Below are 18,038 nucleotides of genomic sequence, written 5' to 3' on the forward strand. Positions count from 1 at the left end.
TTGACTATAGGTGGTGTATGCTGTCTTTAAAGCAAGCTGGGCAGAGGCCGTTTCAACGAGATGGTGGAACGCACCCAGGAGTGCATGGCTATATACCTCAAGGATTGTCTCCTCAGAGCATCTTCGTTAGGCAGTTTAGGTGCCCATTTGAGAGCTATTCTTTCATTCATAGTCGACCTTTTGCTTTTGACCCTTCCTTATTTGGTGACAATACTAAAGAGGGAGGACAAAAGAGGCCTGCAGGAGGAAGGCGCCGAGGTCTTTACCTGGAGGGCACTCAGAAAAGGGGCCGGTTAAGGCCCACGCTCCCCTTTTCCCCCGCGAGTACCCTCCCCAACTGGAGTAGAGTTGTGTGGGTGGTAATCTGTCATAGGTGTACACATTTAGTATATATTAAGGAATACAACAAGTCAATAGGGGGGCTCCCCTCAAGAAGTGAGCCTATCGGTTTATTAACCGGTTGATAAGCCAAGATGAAGATGAGAAAGCTGACCGATTGGAAGGTCGAAACACCCACGAGAAACTGAGCAACCACCAAGATTAGGGGGTTATAAGGAATGGAAAAGCTCAACCTACCCCCACGAAACATGATTCGCTTCACAGTACGCCGAGAGTGATCAGGCACGTCGGAATAATAATCGTCGTCACTAGCAATCCGAACGAACTCGACCTCCCGGACAAGGAGATGTGCTGATGCGATAGCCAGGCATGCGGGAAGAAGAAAGCTCCACATACCTTGAACAGCGATCTGGCGGGTCCTTTCCTGAATGGTGAACTAGTTATAAGGCCTTTTGGGATAGCTTGTCGGGTGTACCATTGCCAGGATTCGGTTCCCGGTTGGCGCACGACTCGTTCCCACACCTTATTACTCACGTCAGTGACGAACTTCTGGCAGTCCGCATCCGTAAGGGAGGCGGACCCACTCTTCTTACTGGCTTCTTCGTTTAGGACAGCAAGCATTTGATGAACATCATTGATTGTGGTCTGGTCCATAATATACTTAAAGACTCCGAGTAACCTAAAGACATGGGCTATTGACTGAAAAAAGAAATCGTCCGGGAGATACCTCCATTTACTAGATTGAACAATACAATCAAGATAGGTAGAGGGGCAATGAACCCACGTGATCGCCGGTGGCGCTCGGCGGGGGCTGTTTTGAATGAGGTACAAATAAAAAAGAAAGACAATAGCAAGAAAAGAAGGTGGCGTCGTGCCTGTTAGTTTTAAGCCCATACAAAAGGTAAGAATAAGGTTGTTAGAGAGAGGGGGGAGGGGGGGTCGATAGTGTCGATGTTTTTTAGGAAGTCAGGCTTTGCGCTCCACCGGAATCTCGAGCCCGCAGACTGTTTCGTCTGAGCGAAACATCCAGCGAATGGAAGGCAGAAAGACAGCAGGAACGCCAAGTAAGTTGGACCAACCTGTCGTTTTCTAAGCTAACTTGGATACCTAGGTGGGAATACGACATGTAAGCAATCCGTTGTGGTAGAACTACTTCATGGTATTGCGAGGGTTTCCCGACAAAGACTTCTCATTTGGCCTCGTATTTCAGATTTTTCTGGGAAGGGAGATAGACCAGGCTTCTGGAGCCCACGATTTTGTAAAAAAGGGCAAGTTCGCGTAGGATGGGGTGTCCCAAGACCCTCCTCTGGAAGTCAATGAGGTGTGTGGACGAGGACGTCTGGTGTACCTCCTTAAATGGACACTGAGATAGCACCAGTCTAACTAGTCAAGCTGGCCCTGTTTAAGCCAAAGCAAAGGATCCGTTTCAAGAGGGGTTTGAGGCACCACTAGAAGGATCTAGACTGGTACGCCTCCCAGGTATTGGGCGCCTTAGTGCGGCCCAGTAGGCTAGCATAAATGCCGGTGTCTCACGCCACAATGTCAATTTTTTCCTAGGTGAGCTCTTCGGAGAGGAACTAGCAGGTCGATTACTTGACGAACGACCCTCTTAAGATCGCGTCTTAGGTTGGCGATCCGTTTCCATCAAGTACCGCATTGAACAAGTTATCATGTTCTTCCTTATAGGTTCCCCTTCACCGACCCTTAGCCCTTGCACTACTCTCCCTATAGATCTCCTCCTAAATCACAACATCGTGATACCCCTGTGACCGTATAATTTCATCTAGCGCATCCCCAAATTGGTTAAATGGGATAGGTTCTATTCCATTTGCGTCCGCATAGAGGTAGAGAGAGCCAGGAAGCGGTACTTTCTTTGCTCCTAGTGGGATTTCGGCCCCTGGATGATACCTCACATTCTTGGTTACTCACTCTATCAACCGTGAGCAATCCACCCCGTCTCCGGTTAACTCGTTAAGGGCTTCTACACTGTGACCTATCCGGGTCTTATTGGGCGGCATTCCCAAGGCCCAGGTCACTAGCCCGCTGGCGCCCTCCTTGAGCCTTTCAAGAAGAAATGGATTGCGATGTGTCACCGTTCTGGGTGTTTGTATAAAGAGGAAGCGTCTCCTCCCCCCGCTAGATCGGTCCATGTCGGGCCACCTCCAATTGGCCATAAATAAGGAGTGGACGTCGGGCTTAACCGACATAGTAGGCCTACCATTAGCCTCTATTGTTACCCTCTCGTTGGAGAGAAACTTTTTTAATCAACAGGTTTAGCTTTAAGACGTCTCTATCCATCAGAGTCAGGAGGAAACTTTTGTGAATAGGGGTGATTCGTGTACACATATCCAACTCAATATTTGCATAGCTCGTGGGTTAAACCCACGAGGGGCTTGGTGGGTGTAGCTGCGTTTCTGAGTCGTGAGGAACTAGGACTCCGTTGAGAAAGGGGAGCCTTGCCTCAACCGTCCTGGCCGTGCTTAAGGAGTCACACTCCATTGACTTAAGAAAAATGTTGGGAGCCCGTTCTCTTTCTCTAGGGTCGTGTAAGCACGGCCCCCATCCCCTTCATCTCCTCCTCTATCTTATTGAGCATCTCGTAAGCCCATCCGGGTGGGCTATCCCACTTTGGTTTTTATATTCATACCACTGTTTGTCCGGGAGCAGATACGCCCAGGTCTCCTTAAGCCGATTGGCCACCAACGTTGCTACGTGGGCGTCTAGTTGGAGGTCCGACTCGGTTGTGCCTTTGATTTCCTCGCGCGCCTGTCCCTTTGCTCGCTTCTCAAGTATCCGTAATAGATCGAACTCTTTTGTCTCTCAAAAGTATGGTCACAAAGATAGCGAGCTTGAAAAAGGAGGGTATCCTTTTGCATAGCCCGGTTAGTCATCACCTGCCCGTACAAAGTGTTCCGTCGGGTGATGGGAATGGGATCGTGCTAGCTAGGGTGGATGAAAGAGAAACATTGTGCACACAAGTGAGTGTGTGTTGGCTGATTATCACTCAAGCGAGTTAGGTTCCAATATGAATTAACTTGGACTCATAAACACGATCTTGAATTGTTGCTAAGCCATCACAAGCTCACCATAAACGAGAGAGATGTAATGCAAAATAGAGTTGGTTTATTCATTCATGAAATGAGCTTTAAGTAGCTCTACAGCCTTGCATCACTGCATGTGGGATAAATCCAATCTTCTCTCCTTGACTCACACTCTAGGACAAAGCTTACACCTTACAATCCTCCCCTTGAGGTTTGGACTAGGACAATATAATGAAGGTTCTTTATCCATTAAGGATGACACATGGTATCCACTAAGGATGTCAATACAAGAGGAATTCTCCCCTTGAACTTTGGGCTACAATTTGATGAAGAAAGACAACACTCCAATCCAAGAGCCACACTCCAGTCTAGGAGTAAAAAACAATGCTCTAATCCATGAGCAAAAATCCTCTGCTTCGCTCTAATCCAAGAGCACCTTCGTCTTCTTCAATGCTGTTTTCAACTGCTTCATGGTCTTTGTCTTCTAGCCACACCTTGTTGATGCTAATGATGTTGATTTCGCCATAGCTGTGTCTTGAGCTTTATTAAAAAACAAGTGCCATGCAAAAACTACTAATGCAGATGCGAATGCTATTGCCAAATTCCCTCCCCTCGAAGCGAATTTTTGAATTTTTCTCCATGGTGCCTTGGAACGGTCTTTGCACTTAGAGACTCTCCAAGGCCAGTTGACTGGACTCCATATAATAGCACAATGACATTATCTTCCTTAATGATAGATCAAGTGACATACATTACAAAAATTGTGCTTGGCTGCAAAGTTTTTGAAGTTAAATGAGATCATTTTTCTTTATGTGAAGCACCTCTTCACTAGCGGTGAAGTCACTCTTCATAATAAGGATGATTCTTTTTCTTTGCTTAGACGGTGGGGTTTTAATACCTGTGGAAGCTTTAAAGTCCTTTTTGTTGACCTCCACTTGCTCATAATATGTAATTTAACACTTTAGGATTTCGTGAATTACCGAGGGAGTGAGCCGTTGGTGAGGGAGTTTGAGAGCTTGCTAGATTGGGGAAGAGTCCCCAAGTTGAAGGCGCACAAGGCTCTCGGTAGACAACCCATGAGAAGGGCCTCCAACGAGAAGAGCTGAGGGGAGCCGACATTAAGACCGCGAGATAGGGGGCCTTACAGGCCAGGCTGGATGTCGAGTAGGGCCGTGGGAATGGGGTTTCCCGTAGGGGCGGACCCCAAAAGAAATTTGATTGCAGTTGAGGGCGATAGGGCCAGCCACCGATTGGCCGGAGCAAAATTGGGCCCGCGGTCGGCAGATTGTTGAGGGGAGGAATCACCGGTTGCACCGTCGGATGGCGTGAAAGAGACAAGCGATCGGGTGGTGCTTCGGTCAGTCCCGACATGCCTTTTTGATTGCAATTGAGCGCTGTGTGGTGGGCACTCCTTGTGTGTGACCCCTCAAAGAAAATTGGTCAAAGCCCTATAAATAGGGTTCCCACCATGGTAGGGCCGGCTATTTGGAGCCTCTTTTTTCACAAGGATGTTGAGAGCATTGAATGCACACTTATACATACACAAACTGTGAGCTTCTCTAATACAGAAATTCTAGAAAGAGAAGAGCACTAATCTTGCAAGGTTGATTAGGCAATTAATTGCATATATGAGGCCCTATTAATGTGAGTAGATAGTCGACGGATAGCTTTCGGCAACGGCTTTGCACACACACTAGTTGCACTAGCCAATGGTGGCTTCAATGAGAGTTATGAGTTGATTAAGAAAGTTGAAAATGAGCACAAAAATACCAAAAATTAAACACACAATCAATGCTAAATGCAAGTTCCCCTTCACCTAATCACCAAAGGGTAGTGGAGCATGCTCTTGCCCAAGTGGTGATTAGGGATTGGGATTATTAAGCTAATGCAAATAGAGATTAGAGAGTGCTAAATGGAAAATGCTAATCACTAACACACTAATGCATAACGACAAACCTAGCTAGCATAACCTAAAGCTCTGATACCACTTGATGGGAATGGGATCGTGCTAGCTAGGGTGGATGAAAGAAAAACATCGTCCATACAAGTGTGTGTTGGCTAGATTATCACTCAAGCGAATTAGGTTCCAAGATGAATTAACTTGGACTCATAAACACGATCTTGAGTTGTTGCTAAGCCATCACAAGCTCAGCATAAACGAGCGAGATGTAATGCAAAATAGAGTTGGTTTATTCATTCATGAAATAAGCTTTAAGTAGCTCTACAGCCTTGCACCACTGCATATGGGATAAATCCACTCTTCTCTCCTTGACTCACACTCTAGGATAAAGCTCACACCTTATATCAGGTACCCTTAAGGATAGGCACCCTAACCTCGGCCACGCTGCCCTCTTGGGCGGGCGAGAAAGGGTACTGAAACACTCCTACCCCAGCCAGGGGGGTTCTCTTATATACCTAAAGGCCCTCTCCTAGGATGATTATTCTCTCGCTAAAGAAGTACCCTACACGGATGCCTATTGTACAAAACCGCTCTTGAGAGGTTTATCCCGGGGAAGAATTCCTTGCCCCCAAATATAACGACCCCTAGAAGGCGTCCTTTCCAGTATAAAGGAGGTAGTCCCTAATTGCATGCGCAACAAAGGGGTCGTCCACATCTATGAGGCCGATCCCGTGGGAGAGCGAACCTACCTCTAGCCCTATAGATTCTCTGATGTGTGGAGCCCTGACCGGCACAATCTTCCACTAAATCTTCTCTAATAACCCTCCGCTTTCTCTGCCGGGAGGTGTTGTTTTCCCTTCTGGAAAAATAGGTGCACAAGCTGAGGAGGTACCTTCATTGCACAAGCTGAGGAGGTACCTTCATTGCACAACCATAAGTCCCACTTTGGAGCCAGGACTGTCTTTGCAGACTTCACCTTCTCTTCTGCCTTCACTGCATGCTGCTCAAGGTCATCGGCAAGATTATCCACCCATGCTATGTAGAGGGGCTGAGAGGTTGTCCACGTGTTGTACAGGGTGGCTGGACGCCGCAGGACCGTCCACAACATTCTCTATCAATCCTTCAAATGTGGGGGCTTCCTTCATGTCGTAATCGGACATGAACTTTTGTATTTTCCGGTTGAGCCCCCCTTTCTGGCTTTTGACATTCTCCAATACTTGATCCCCAACCAAAGCCCATGCAATCTTATGGTTGTCGAGGCCTGCCTTGGCAGCATCGCAGTATTCATATGCAAACCCCCTCGCAAACCTCGTCATGAGCTCGCCGTTAGAGGGGGCAGCCTGGTAGACCTTCTGATACAAAAGCCTGCATGCATCGTAAAGGTGGTCATGCACCTGGTGGAGGAAGATCTTAGTCTTGTTCTTCTCTGGGGCACCTTGAACACTATTGATTGGTAGACCTTCTCATACAAAAGCATGCATGCATCGTAAAGGTGGTCATGCACCTGGTGGAGGAAGATCTTAGTCTTGTTCTTCTCTGGGGCACCTTGAACACTATTGACCACTGTTCAGGTGGCAGATCTGTGTTTGTTAAATCCTTGGGCAGCTTGCCTGCCATGCTCAATCCATATTCCTCATGCAACTGCAATGTAAAATAGAAAAACCTGGAAAGTACCGGATACTCCACCGATGCTGCAAGCAAAGTCATGGAGAAAAATGATTTGCAGCCAATGCTTAAAAAAGGATTTTTGGCCATGCATTGCCATGAGGCGCATAGACATGAGGCGATGTAGAACTCACCTTTCTGAGCATATTTTTCAATTGACAACATGCATTTGGAGAGGGAAGTTTTGGTGGTCGTGTTGGTTGTAGGGGACTGCTGTGTCGTGGTTGTTGAAGGCGTCTACTGTGTCGCATGTGTTGGGAGGGTCTGCTGTGTGGTGGTTGTTGCGGGGGTCTGTTGTGCTATGGTGTTTGTTGCAGGGGATGCGTGTTGTACCAACTCCGTGCTCTGAGTCGGGTTTTGCGCTTCCTGGAGGGAGTGTTCTTCTTGGGGGTCATCATTGCAGAGGGTGCTACTGCAGCCTTATGCTTCCATGCCGGGGGCAATGAGTGATATGGCAGAATAGGTGGCACCCGCTGTTCAGGAGGTCGTGGATCAACTCAAACTCTAAAAACGACAGGGGGATCAAGTATGGAGCTAGTGGCTCCCCTCTGCTCTATGAACTATTAATCACCTCCATCCACATGTCTTGTGCTTGGTTAATGAAATACGATACAAAAGGCGATTGAAAAATGGAAAGGCACGATTTTCTCACGTCGCTTAGGATCCTGTTGCCGTGAAGAGGTCATTATATTACGATACATAAAAATACCTGAGGCGGTCCCCCTCAACATCGTTTGCAATGAGAAATATCATTGGGGTGACTAGGGACTTCTCCAAAAGTTGAGCCTGTCGGGCGCTTTGAGGTCAGGGCGGTCAAAGTGGTCATAGGCCTCAGCTATGCCTCAAAGGTGGAACGTTTTTGTAGTTCCCTGGTCAGGTATGAGGCTAGCCTCAAACATCTTCTCGGTATATTGAGGCCCCTCAAACTTGCTGTACTTGCCCACCAAAGGTATCTGATATGTCTTCCCGTTCGCAAGGTAAAGGGTCATCTTATACCACCTTATTTCAGATGATTGCAAAGGGAGCAGCACTGTAGCGAGCCAGTGAGATATAAAGAGTACCTAAGGTTAGACGAACCTAATGGCCAACGAACCACGTCAAAATATACATATACATACATATACATACACACACACACACACACACACACACACACACATATATATATATATATATATATATATATATATATATATATATATATATATAGACATACATACACACACACACACACACACACACACACACACACACACACATATATATTGATTGATAGAAATAGAGAAGGTTTTGACAGTTGTTTTAATAGTCTCTAGTGCACTTTTGTAAATCTTTTTCCTTGGATGATTGTCTCAGGGATCGGAGATTGGGGCTATCCTACAAAGGTATATAAATCGACTTCAGTATTGATACATGTTCGCCTTGGTAGGGGCACTTTTAAATGTTGGAGGTGATTTCCACCTAGCCTCTGTAGCAGGTTCAACTGGTAACTTTTGGATAAAAGCAAAAGTTTCTGTTGAAGGCAGACATGCTCTCAAAAGTTTCTGCTACTCCCAGTTCACCGTGCATTCAAAAACTTAGCCTCTCTGTTCTTTGTGTGCAAATGGGGATGTGTGGTATCTAAGAAGCAATGTTGGGGTGAAAATCCAATAATGCCAATTAGAAGCAAGAGGAAAAGGAAACGATCCTTCCAGAATCTAAGCAAAATAATGTAAACATGTGAGGAAAACAGTTTAAAATTCCTCTTCGAATCAGTATGCAAAAGAATTATGTATGGCTAGGATAATGATTTTCCCTAACCATGCTTTGAAGTGCTCATGAAAACAATATATCATTTTATTTAAAAGGTCGGATTGTGCATTTTTTGTTTCTTCTAGATTCTAGCCATGAGGAAAAAACTCGTACACTAGTCTAGTGAATCTCTGCAAGATGTCATATATTGTGATTTTATCCTTGTCCTTCTAAATGTCAACATTGTACCTGAGCCGCATAGGGTTGAGTTTGAAGGGCATCGTGCATATTTTCTTGATTTTCGGATGGGTGGTTTTTCTCAAATGGCTAGAATTTGATGCTAAACAGAAAAAGAATGTGCTCTAAACCCCAAATTTCTTGATTCTTTGGGGATTTTTCATGTTCCATCCGGTGACAACCCATCGAAGATAAATCCATTTAAATCTATGCAGCCATCCAAGATAAACCCTATTTGAATTGATGGAGGCACAACCGAAATAGAAAAAGATTAATTTAAATTATTCTCATGATTTACATAAACAGTTTTGAGTCCTACAGTTGGTTTTTAAAAATTCTGATGGTTACATATCATTGCAAAATGAGTTTTTTCAGCCAGTTTCCCTTTGATGATGCATATATGGTCTACTTTTGCAACATAGAACCAGGTATTCTCCTTGCCACCCTTATTAGTCAAAGGTAGGCATATGATTAACAATTTTGCACCTTTGAATCATTTGGTACAAGAAGGAACCCCTGTGTGCGCACGCGCCGACTCAAATGCTTTCTGCATGAAGGCTTGCATCGATCTCAATATGGTTTCATTCCACGACGTCAGATTACTGATAACCTTGCGATTGTCATCATTGAAATGGAATATGAAGAATACACTCAAATTCCTTCACATCCACTGGTAGATTGCATGGCCTAACATTACCTTTTGGAAAACACTTTATTGATCAGGCCTATGCGGATGATTCACTATGTATGCCTTGCAATCACTATGGTGGTGTACAACAAATTATGTATACTTTGCACTTGTTTGGATTGGCCGCAGGCCTCAAAGTTAATTTTCGTAAATCCAAGCTATTACGTTTGAGAGAATGGGATTGACATAAGATATGGTGGCCTAGGAAAATTGTTCCTCCGCATGCTATAGTTCGCCATTTGAGTTATCCGTTGGCTTGGGATGTGTAAGCTGCGTAGAAATTAGACTCGGTAGTCTAACGTCTACATTTCAGGTTGAATTATTAAAAATTGTCCATTTGAACACTACGTGTGCATCTTAGGATTGTCTAATGCATTCTCATGGCTTATATTCATTTTTACTTATCTTTGTTATCTTGGTCTCCATTGTGCTTGAAGTCCCTTATATCTAGTATTTTAATGCATTTATGGCAGACCTCGTCTAGCACGACGGGTCTTCGTCTTTATCTATAGACAAGTTGTGTTCTCCCAACCAGCTTGAAGGGCTATATATTTTGGACTTGTGACGCTCGGAAAGCTATGCTGTTGCCAGCCTTGGTGGGGCAACGATAACCCTCGGCTCTCATGGTGTCACATTTGTATTACATGCTTGTTGATCACTCACCCGTTCCTCCTTTGGATGTGGAGTCCCGCTTCTCTGATTGAAATTTTGCTGCTACCAGATTTGAATGCATCTTAGCTGTCAATGTCTATGCCCTCTTACAATCTAATATGTGGATTGTGCATCATGGTAATCAGCTGTTGTCACTCTCTCCAAGTCATCCTTGTGGTGGCAATGAACATTGTCTAGCATCTGGTAGTCATCTACCTTTGAAGGAACATATTTTGTTGTGGTGGTGCTTAGTGGGAGATCTACCTGTTGGCAGCTTATTACATGCACAGCATATTGTGCCTTCTTGTTGCCTGAGATGCCATGAAGTTGAGTAGACTATGCCAGACTTATTCCAGAGCCTTCATTCAGTAAGTGTCAACTGCTCTTCAACTGTGTTTTCCTTTCGACATTTTTCATATACGGTTTTGGCTTTTTGGGGGTGCTCCAATCTCCTCCATCTTAGTTTGCGGTGTTTTTTAATTGAGTTGGATTTTGGGTTTTGTGGGCCATCTGGCACCATAGGAACTCATAAATGTTTCAAGACACTAATGTTGACCACTTTCTCTATTTCAAATTGTCGCTTGGTCAAGTGCTGCATTTCGCTCATGATACTATGGGTATCACTCTTGATGCCTACAAGATTTACTTTGACTCTTACTAGTTTTCGGAGCCTCATGGTGCATTGCTTCTTGTATCTCTTACTTTTCTAGGTTTTCCTTGCTCTGAGGTTTCCGCCTATAACTTTTTAAAAACAAGATTTACAAAAAAAAAAGTGTGTGACGACGTTGAATCGCGTGCGCGCTTTGCTTTATTACCTGCGAGGCTCCTGCAATCCCCTATGTGATCTCTGTTGCCACTTGCACAGAATCCTCTGCCTGCAAGTCTACGCGGAATCAACAGCCCTCTCGTGACCATGGCAGCTACCTACGAGCCCTACGAGCCCTGAGAGAGAGAGAGAGAGAGAGAGAGAGAGAGAGAGAGAGAGAGAGAGAGAGAGAGAGAGAGAGAGAGAGAGAGAGAGAGAGAGAGAGAGAAATGAAAATGAAATGTTATATTAACGTCTTCAAAAGGCCAAAATGACCTATGAGACCAATCAGTTACAAAATAGTGAATCTAATACCATGTCTGGGTACAAAAGAACTAGAAAAGAACTAGAAGTGGAACAAAATACTACTACTACTACTACAATCTAAAACTACGTGGGTGTAGCAGCTGATACAATAGGTACCCGGTAAACTGGATGTAACGGTGTGTGAAACAAAGATGGAAGAAATGGTGAGGATCCATCCTCATCTGCACTCTGGATGTCGAGAGAGTATGGCTCGAATCTTCTGTTGTAGTCTCCGTCGATGCTGTGTAGCTCCTCTCCTCAGTCGCGGTCGTCTGTATCTCTGTAGCTCCAATGCTCGGTCGATGAGAGTGCCAGTAGTGGTCGAATGAGTGTGGGACGAGCTCTGCAGTGGTGGCTGCTCCTCTGGCTGTCCCATATCTAGTGAAAAGAAATCTGTAATGTGTCTCTGGGACTGCCTCTCTCTAGCTCTCCCCAGTAAAGTGTCTCTATACCTGTGTAACTCAAGTAGATATAGTCCAAGACATCTCTGATCCTCATAACTCATGACCCTAGATAGAGGACCAAAACCCTCTCTGAATAAGCAGTGGAAACGCCCCCGTATCTCATAGAACACTGTGCAATGACATATGTAGTGCAACTCTGTCTCTGGCTCTCTCTGGCATAATCGGCATATCCTGCTGTCTGCTGGTATCCCTCTGAATCTACCAGTCTCAATCTCGAGCTGATGTGAGGATGTGCGTATCTGACCAATGGCACAACGCAAACCATGAGACATATGTGTGTCCATGTAGCTGGGTCGAATCACAAACCCATCTCCTGTGAGGTGGAGAAGATGCTCTCTATAGAAAGCCATCTTCGTGCTCAACTCCTGAGGCGGCTCTATCCATGTCCTCCTGGTGTCGAGCTGGATCAGGTCCTGACGAATGAGTCTAGTGATCTCCACCCGTGTAAGAGACAGCGAGGGTGCCTGAAGAGAATACTGGAAAGGGGGCAACCTGTCCATGGTGAAGCCATGCGTCTGAAACCATGAAGTCATTTGTGCATACCAGCATGAAGTGTCCCCCTGTAGAGCTAACTGTCTGGAAGACTCAAGGGCCAGTCTAGCATATCTGTCTCTAGTAGTATCCCATAGGCTGTGCACAAAGGACACTGATCTGGTAAGCGCCTCAATCTCCATGGGGGGGGCAGCTAGCTCTGCTCGAATGATCGCGTGAGGTACGGAGGCCTTGGCTCTAATCAATCGGGAGATCATAGATACCAAGGGCCTCTCCATACGTCTCCAACCATCCTAGCCTACAGAAGGTCCCCATACCTGTACCCCATATATCATAGCTGAGGCTACTAAAGTATCAAAGAGCCATAACTTTGTCCGAGGTTCCTGGAACTGAACCTGCGAACACATCCTCTCCAAGCCTCCCAAGGCCGCATAAGCTCTGGTCAGTCTAGTCTCTGCTGCTCTCCCCAAAGAAAACCTCGCCCAGTGAAGACTATCCCAAGGTAAGTGTATGCATCTGTATACTCCACAATCTCTTGACCATACGTGAAGGTCAGTGCCGATCTCCTGATCCACTGTGGTGTGGTGTTAAACACCATGACCTTGGTTTTACCAAGGTTTACAGACAATCCACTATCCTCTGCAAAACTGTGTAATGCATCCAACTGTCGCTGCATACCCTCTGGTGAGTCAGAGATCAAGACAATATCATCAGCATATAACAACAATGGGATCCACGTCCCTGCCAGCTGGGCACCTCTATCACCCTCTCTGTCAATGTAATCAGACACCTCATCAACATACATACCAAATAGAGTAGGAGACAATGGGCAACCCTGTTTCACCCCGATAGTGGAGTGAATTAAGTCAGATATCCCCTCTGGGGTGCGTACATGTCCCATCACTGATCTGTATAAAGCCATAATCCCCCAAATCAACACTGTGGGCACCCCCATCTCCTGCAGTCTGCGCATCAGTCGAGCTCTCGGTACCATGTCAAATGCTTTGCGGAAATCCACAAAGCTACAATAAATCCGTCTCCCATGTGACCTGCCCTCCTCAATGATAGCTCTGAGTGTCAGAATATGGTCAAGAGTGGAGAAACCCCTCCTGAAACCTGCCTGTCCCTTTGCCCGTACACCCTCACCCTTTGCCCAGTTACTCAACTGCTGCTCAATAATGGATGCATACAATCGTGCCAGTGTGTGTCCAACCATAATAGTGCGGTAATTTCCAGGCTCTGTAGGATCACCTGCCTTGAATATAGGCACAATAGTAGACAACCTCCAAGTCTCAGGTAATCCCTCACACATGGCACGATTGAACAACACTGCAAGAACCTCCATCAGCATATCCCTAGCATGTATAAAGTGCTCCGCTACTAGACCGTCATGATCGTAAGCCCTCCTGGTCCTCATCCTGTCAATGGCTCTCTTTACCATCTCAGTGGTAAAGAAGGTGCTCGTAGGTGGACATGGCTCTGTAGGATCTGGAAGGGGATCCTGCCCAGGAACCGTATATAACGATGTCGCATACTGGCCCCACACATCAGGAGAAGTAATCACTGGGGGAGGGGAGTGCAGAGAGAGAGAGAGAGAGAGAGAGAGAGAGAGAGAGAGAGAGAGAGAGAGAGAGAGAGAGAGAGAGAGAGAGAGAGAGAGAGAGAGAGAGAGAGAGAAATGAAATGAAATGAAATGTTATATTAACGTCTTCAAAAGGCCAAAGTGACCTATGAGACTAGGAAGTTACAATGCGGTGTATCTGATATCAAGTCAGATTAACAAAATAAATTAAACTAGACTAGGGATAACAAGATATAAATACTGCGGAATCCTAAACTAAGCGGATAGGTGTGAAAGGCGAGAGGCGTGAAACGTGTGAACTGAGCTATACAATGTGTAGACAATTTGGGAGGGAAGTAGAGATCTATCTGCATAGAGATCCATCTTCATCTGCACTCTGGACGACGAAAAAGTATGGCTCGAATCCTTTGCTGTAGCCTCCTTCGAAGTTGTGTAGCTCCTCTTCTCCATCGGGGTCGTCTAGATCTCCCTAGCTCAAATGCACGGTCTATGAGAATGCCAGTAGTGCGGGTAGACCTCTCCACTGTTGGTTGCTCCTCTGTCTGTTCTTCTGGGTGTTCAGTATCTAGTGTAAAGAAATCTGTGATCTGTCTCTGGGGTTGTCTCTCTTCAGCTCTCCTCAGTAAAGTTTCTCTATGCCTGTGTAGCTCAAGTAGATAAAGCCCAAGACATCTCTGATCCTCATAACTCATGACCCTAGATAGTGGCCCGAAACCTTCTTTGAATAGACAATGAAAACGGCCTCGTATCTCATAGTACACTGTGCAATGACATATGTAATGTACCTCTGTCTCTGGCTCTAGAAGGCATAAGCGGCATATCCTGCTATCTGCTGGTGTCCCTCTGAATCTGCCAGTCTCAATCTCGAGCTGATGTGAGGACGTGCGTATCTGGCCAATGGCACATCGGACACCATGAGAAAGATGCCTGTCCATATAACTAGGTCGAATCACAAACCCATCCCCTGTGAGGTGGAGAAAATGCTCTCTATAGAAAGCCGTCTTTGTGCCCAACTCCTGTATCGGCTCTATCCATGTCCTCCTTGTGTCCAGCTGAATCAGATCCTGACGAATGAGTCTATTAATCTCTACCCGCGTCAAAGACCTCAAGGGTGCCTGTAGAGAGTATTGAAAAGGAGGCAACCTGTCCATGGTGAAACCATGTGTCTGAAACCATGATGCCATCTGTGCATACCAGCATGATGTATCCCCATTAAGAGCTAATTGTCTGGAGGACTCTAGAGCCACCCTGGCATATCTGTCTCTGGTAGTATCCCACAAACTGTGTACAAAAGAAACTGATCTAGTAAGTGCCTCAATCACCATAGGGGGAGCAGCTAATTCCGCTCGAATGATATCATGTGGTACGGAAGCCTTGGCTCTAATCAGCCGAGAGATCATAGATACCAGGGGCTTCTCCATACGCCTCCAACCCTCCTGGCCTACAGAAGGTCCCCAAACCTGCACCCCATATAACATAGTAGAGGCAACCAGAGTATCAAAGAGCCATAACTTTGTCCTAGGTTCCTGGAACTGAACCTGCGAACACATCCTCTCCATTCCTCCTAGAGCCGAACCAGCTCTGGTTAGTCTAGTCTCTTCCGCTCTTCTCAAGGAAAATCTCGGCCCAATAAAGACTACCCCCAGGTAAGTGTATGCATCTGTATACTCCACAATCTCCTGACCATATTTGAAAGTAGGTACTGATCTCCTGACCCATTGCGGTGTGGTGTTAAACATCATAACCTTGGTTTTACCTAGGTTTACACACAATCCACTATCCTTTGCAAAACTGCGAAGTGCATCCAACTGTCGTTGCATACCTTCTGGTGAGTCGGATATCAGCACAATATCATCAGCATATAGCAACAATGGGATCCACGTCCCTACCAGCTGTGCACCCCTGTCACCCTCTCTGTCGATGTAATCAAACACCTCATCAACATACATACCAAATAGAGTAGGAGACAATGGGCAGCCCTGTTTCACTCCAATAGTAGAGTGAACTAGTTCAGATACCCCTTCCGGAGTGCGTACATGTCCCATCACTGATCTGTACAAAGCCATAATCCCCCAAATCACCTCTATGGGCACCCCCATCTCCCGTAATCTGCGCATCAATCAAGCTCTTGGTACCATGTCAAATGCTTTACGAAAATCCACAAAGCTACAGTAGATCCGTCTCCCATGTGCTCTGCCCTCCTCAATGATGGCCTTGAGTGTCAGAATATGATCAAGAGTGGAGAAACCCCTCCTGAAGCCGGCTTGACCTTTCGCTCGTACACCCTCGCCCTCTGCCCAATTACTCAAGTGTTGCTCCAGGATAGATGCAGACAACCGTGCCAATGTGTGTCCAACCATAATAGTGCGGTAGTTCCCGGGCTCTGGAGAGAGAGAGAGAGAGAGAGAGAGAGAGAGAGAGAGTGTGTGCAACTGTCAGCCCTCAACAGTTTTTGTATAGCTTTTGCTCCCCTTTTTGTGTGTGTGCGCACGCGCACATGTGTTTAGGGATGGTGTGCTTTGAGTGATTTAACCAGAGGTTTAGGTGTGTGACCTCGTGTGACTGATGGACTCTGTTGAACAGTGTATCTACAAGAGCCAGAAAGCCATGGAGAGCTCGGCCACGGATGCCGTAACTCTTATCGAGGAATGTTTGTATGAGGATTTGGAAGATACCTGTCGAGCCTGGGAAGGGCCTGGTCCTGTTAAGGAAGTACATATCCTGTTGCTCAATACTCTTAATGCGGTGATTCTCTTCTTCCTGGTAAAATGCCTATTGTTCAGGATGTAGCTGAATGGGTTGATTTTCTGCTCAAACGACAAGCAATCCGGGGGGTTTATTTTGGTGCAAGAGGATTTTATGAGGTCTTACTGGCAGACATGGATGCTCGAGATGATTTTCTTGAAATGTCTCCTCTCTTCTTCAATATGCAAATGAATCATGTATTGCCTTGGACTCTCACCAAGGATTATCAGAGCCTTATTTGCCATAAGTGCCCTGTTTGGGTTGAGGTGGTGGATTTTTCTTGCACTTGGTGTCGCTTTCTTCCTTTGTTGGTGACCCAATTAGGCAAGGTTATCTACCCTCCTAAGCTGGATGCAAACACAAATCGTTTCTGTATTTTGTGGAATACTGACATCCCAACACCAGCAGGCATTTTAGTTGATTCTAGAGATATAGTAGTTCGAAAGCGCCCATTCAAACTCAAATGGGATAAATTTACAAATTCTTGCTTCGGTTGTGGCAAATTTGTTTATATGCAGTCTGAATGTTTGGAATTAAATCTGTAGCCACATTCTTCAGCTGTCCCTTCGCCTCAGCCTCCACAACCTCTGGAATCTATCTTCTCTTGAGGTTCAAACCAAGAGTGTTTTAGCTTCCACCTCAGCAGCTGGGATGAATAAAGGCAAAGAAAGCAATCGCAATTGCAAACAATTCCTACTTTGTTGAATGCCAAAGATAAAGGTAAAGAGCAGGTTTCAACCTCTCAAGCTTGGCTAGTTTGGAAGAAAACTATTAAAGTCCACACTCCGACATCTTCTCTCATTTATGTTCCCCCATTGAAAAATGTTCCTAAAAAAAAACCCCCTTGTAACGACAACACTTCTTTGGCTGAGGCACGGGATAAGGTTGTTCGCTCGTACAAGGAAGTAGCTACAGGGGAAGCCTCTTCACCACAAGATGCCCCTCTCTTCTCGGTCCAGGTTATGCTGCGTCTCCTCATGCACCCATCGCACATGAGGATTTGCCAATGGGCACCAATACTTAAGTATCTTTTCTCTTTCATCGCCCGCTGTATAGAATGTGTGTAGGATGCATAATTCTTTAAACTGCATATCCTAAATGTGCGGGGTTTATGCAATCACAACAAATGGCAGCTTACGTGGCACTATGTACATACATGCAAAGCGGATATAGTTGTTCGTCAAGAGCATAACCAGCATCATTTTGTCGATCAAACTTCTTACTTTGCAGGCTATTGGGTAGCTTATGCAGGATCAGCTGGTTTTTCTGGAGTGCTTATGCTTGTTCGCCACGAGCTTTTTGCGAAATTGGTTTTCAATGACTTGGATGGGAGATGGATGGTCGTCCAATGTATTGTTAATGGGGAGGTCTTTGAATTTGGCGGATTATATG

Source organism: Adiantum capillus-veneris, chromosome 1 (genome assembly GCF_014529385.1).
Source record: "Adiantum capillus-veneris isolate H3 chromosome 1, ASM1452938v2, whole genome shotgun sequence".
In the NCBI taxonomy this organism is placed as follows: Eukaryota; Viridiplantae; Streptophyta; class Polypodiopsida; order Polypodiales; family Pteridaceae; genus Adiantum; species Adiantum capillus-veneris.